Source organism: Carlito syrichta, unplaced genomic scaffold, assembly GCF_000164805.1.
Source record: "Carlito syrichta isolate Samal-C Ts95f unplaced genomic scaffold, Tarsius_syrichta-2.0.1 Scaffold188708, whole genome shotgun sequence".
Taxonomy (NCBI): Eukaryota; Metazoa; Chordata; class Mammalia; order Primates; family Tarsiidae; genus Carlito; species Carlito syrichta.
Genome location: NW_007132804.1, coordinates 2693 through 6973, shown reverse-complemented (window position 1 = coordinate 6973; position 4281 = coordinate 2693). Strand labels below are relative to the sequence as shown.

The following is a 4281-nucleotide window of genomic DNA, read 5'->3' as shown; positions in this document are numbered from 1 at the left end:
TAAGATCATCATTGCCAGTTCCGTTCCAAGTACAGTTTGCCAGTCAGGCAGGAATGTCCTTATATTATCCATGAAAATATCAGTCATTTTATCCACTGGAACATCCACGACCATCTTCTTTACAGGTGAAATAAGCAAGTCCATGGAAACCATAATGAGTGTTCTGTTCTTAATGGTTCAAGTTAAGTTTTGACTGTATTGCCCCAGAGTCAGGTTGCTTAGAGAAGTCAGCGCGATTTTTGCACTCCAGTCTGATGTAGCGCGGGCCAAGTGAGATGTGGTCTTTATAATGTCACGAGACTAGGCCATGGCCAATGAGGGTGTGACACGGCAGCCAGCACCATTTTCAATCCCACATTCTAACCCAATCAAGGGCCACATTGGGCCGATAGTGCAAATGTCGGAGAGTCTGAGAGGCCTCAGGACCTTACCACACAATGATGGGGAGCATTAAGGGATATGACTCCAGCGTAGATTTTATCATGATCAAGTACACAGGACTAGAAAAGGAGAGTGTTGTCAAAAGCTTCTGTATATGAAGACAGACTGGGACACTTCTCTAATGCTGTGGTCAGTAGAATAGTGGCCCCTGTGTACTAGATCTAATCCCTGTGCCCCGAGGAAGTTACTTTTTGTGACAACAAGGTTTTTACAAAAGTGATAATGTTGAGATCTTCACCTTGCGAGATTTTCCTGGATTATCTGACTAGACTCTAATAGAATCATAAGTGTCCTTGCCAGGAAGAGGCAGAGAGAGATTTGGGTCCAGAAAAGGAAGTCCATGTGAGCCTAAGTCCGGAGAGAAAGTGATGGGATGTGGGTCCGTGAGCCAAGGAATGAGGTGGCCTCCCAGAGCTGGAAGAAGCAAGAGTTGGCGAACCTAGAGACCGTAATCACCAAACTTGTTCTAACTACACATGTACAAAAGATAAGGACTTCATAAAACGCTAGAGGTGCGCCATCTAGTGGAAGACAGATGCAGGCTGCTGTTAGCTTTGAATGGTCTCACCAGGAAACTGGACCCTGCACTCACCTTGGTATGTATCTACCTTGGGTCAGACTTTTGTATTCTCATCATTTCCAAGTCTGTCACAAAGTCGGTGTGCATCCCTACAAACTCCACATACAGGACTTGGGAATAAGAAATAGAATTGCGATAGGAGCCACCTTACGGAGGGGCTGGCGGGAAGTCTGTCTCGCCTGCGCGGGCGAGTCCGGCCTTAGGGTGAGGATGTGCGCGCAGCATTTTCCTCCCAGCGGAAGTTTCCGAGGGGCAACTGAGAAGGTCACTGTCAAGATGGAGTTTCCAGCCCAGTGAATCCAAGGGCCAGACCGTGACCCCATAAAGCATGATTTCCTTCTGTCCAGACTGTGGTAAAAGTATCCAAGCAACGTTCAAATTCTGCCCCTACTGTGGAAAATCTTTTCCTGCAGAGGAATATGCTGGGTCCCCAATATTTGCCAAGCCATGCATGTCGCCCTTTCGAGGCTTGAGGAAAGAGCTGAACTGCAGTTCTGAAAGCTCTCCCAAGAAGGTGAAATGGTCCAGCACGGCCACCTCTTCCCAATTATCCATCTCAGATGGTGACAGTTCTGAATCTTCAGATACTCTGAGTTCCTCTGAGAGAGCCAAAAGACTCTGGGACAGACCCCTAACCCCTAAAAGCAGCCTTCAGGTGACCAGGTGCAGCCCTCAGACAACCAAGCACAGCCCTCAAACGACCAGGCAAAGTCCTCAGATGACCAAACAAAGTCCTCAGACGACCAGGTGCAGCCCTCAGACCACCAAACAGAGCCCTCAGATGCTGAAGCGGAGCCGGGTGACCACCTCACTTGAAGCTTTGCCTACAGGGACAGTACTGACAGACAAGAGTGGGCAGCACTGGAAGCTGATATCTCTCCAGGCCAGGGATGACCAGGGCATTCTCTATGAAGCTGAACTCACCTCTGCCCTCGCCTGTGAGTCAGGTCCCCAGAAACAGAAGTTCTCACTCAAACTGGATGCCAAGGATGAGCGCTTGTTCAATGAGCAGAACTTCTTCCAATGGGCCGCCAAGCCTCTGCAAGTGAACAAGTGGAAGAAACTGTACTCAGCCCCCCTGCTGGCCATCCCCACCTGTGTGGGCTTTGGTGTCCACCAGGACAAACACAGGTTCCTGGTTGCTCCCCAGCCTGGGGAGGAGTCTTCAGTCAGCCCTGGATGACACCCCGAAGCATGTGATGTCGGAGAGGTCTGTGCTTCAGGTGGCCTGCCGGCTGCTGGATGCCCTCGAGTTCCTTCATGAGAATGATTATGTTCATGGAAATGTGTCAGCTGAGAATATCTTTGTGAATCCGGAGGACCTGAGTCAGGTGACCCTGGTGGGATATGGCTTCGCCTTCTGCTATTGCCCAAGTGGCAAACACGTGACCTACATGGAAGGCAGCAGGAGCCCCCATGAGGGGGACCTTGAGTTCATTAGCATGGACCTGCACAAGGGATGTGGGCCCTCCTGCCGCAGCGATCTCCAGACCCTGGGCTACTGTATGCTGAAGTGGCTTTACGGGTTCCTGCCATGGACAAACTGCCTTCCCAACGCTGAGGAGATTATGAAGCAGAAAGAGAAGTTTCTTGACAACCCAGGGCCCTTCGTGGGACTGTGCGGTTACTGAATCAGGTCCTCAGAAGTAATCTTGGCCAGGGTTAATGACTCATGCATGTAAAATCCCAGCATTTTGGAAGGCCAAGGGAGGAGGATCAGTTGAGGCCACGTGTTCGAGACCAGCTTGGGCAACATAGTGAGACTCTGTCTCTACAAAAAATGTTCTAAAAAGCTAGTCTGTAGTCCCAGCTACTCAAAGGAAGATTGGTCAAGGAAGGTCAAGTGTGTAGTGAGCTATGATGGTGCCACTGCACTCCAGCCTGGGTTGCAGAGTGAGACCCTTCTAAAAACAGCAAAAGAAGAAAAAGTACTCTTGGAGATTTTCTGTGTTGGTACTTGCAGAATTTTGTCAGTGTTTTAAAAATTGCGATAAAATACACATAATATCTGCAAAAAAAAAGAAATAGAATCAACAATCAGAGTTGTACTGATCTTATGTCTGGTATGGATCCTTGAGATCCCTACCTGTCAGATAGGGTATCAGACTCAGAGCTGGGCAGTATTGTGTGGTCTGACAGGATGGGCAGACCAAGGGTGAAAAATTGTAAAGCTCGAGTGAGGATTCTAGCTGTCAGGCGTGATTGCTAGTAGGAGGCTCTCCTGGGCCATGGACAGGAGATTTATTGGGACTGGCTCTAGGATAGACCTGAGAACTGTAAGTAGGGGGTCCACCTACCCGTTAAAGGAAGAGCAGTTGAACTGGTGGGTGAAGTCGAAGGTGTCATTCTTCCAACTTGTAAGGATGTAAGGTGTGAGATGCAGACGTAAGGGAAGGATAAGATTCTTCAAGATATAGATTAGTATTATGGCATTGAGAGCAAGAGGAGGGCCAGATGTTCATGCAGACAGGGGGATAAGGGATCACAGGGGACAGAGAAACATATTCCTGTGGGGGCTGCAAGCCTGGAGAGCAAGGAAAGATTAGAGGATGATAGGATACCATAGACAGAGACCTTGAGCCAAGAGCACTAGGACATTTAATGGGATTAGACAGTCTGAGTGTGGGGGAGTCCGACTAGAAAATAATCTTGAACTGAGTTGTGAAGAAGGTGGTAACTGCTGAGTAGAAATGGTTGATTTTCTTTTGAGAAGTGTCTATTCATATCCTTTGCCCACTGTTTAATTAGGCTGTTTAAAAAATACTCAGCCTCACTATTCATCAGAGAAATGCAAATTAAAACCACACTGAAATACCACTTAACTTCAGTCTGGATGGCCATCATTAGTAACTCAAAAAACAACAGTTGCTGGAGAGGATGCAGAGAAAAGGGAACGCTTCTACAATGTTGGTTGGAGTGTAAACTAATACAACCTCTGTGGAAAATAGTATGGCAATTCCTAAAAGATCTAGCAATCGACCTTCCACATGACATAGCAATCCCCCTCCAGAAATGTACCAGGTGGAACTCAAATCATTCTACAAAAAATACCTGCACACACGTTTGGTGCGACACTATTCACAATAGCAAAAATATGAAACCAACTGTGCTGCCCATCTAAACTGAACCGGAATTTTAAAAATGTGATGCATATACATGATGCAATATTACACAGCCATAAGGAAGGAGAAAATTATGGACTTCACAGAAACTTGGATGGAGTTAGAGTCTGTAATACTCAGTGATTTATCACAGAAACA

The 4281-nt window shown here is 47.3% G+C and overlaps 1 pseudogene across 1 annotated transcript; it reads left to right on the top strand.

Moving 5' to 3' along the window:
• Window positions 1-1266: 1266 nt before the first annotated feature.
• LOC103252988 lies at window positions 1267-2660 on the top strand (annotated as a pseudogene). The gene has a single exon (XR_002481540.1). The product of XR_002481540.1 is annotated as an inactive serine/threonine-protein kinase VRK3 pseudogene (transcript).
• The last annotated feature ends 1621 nt before the right edge of the window (window positions 2661-4281 follow it).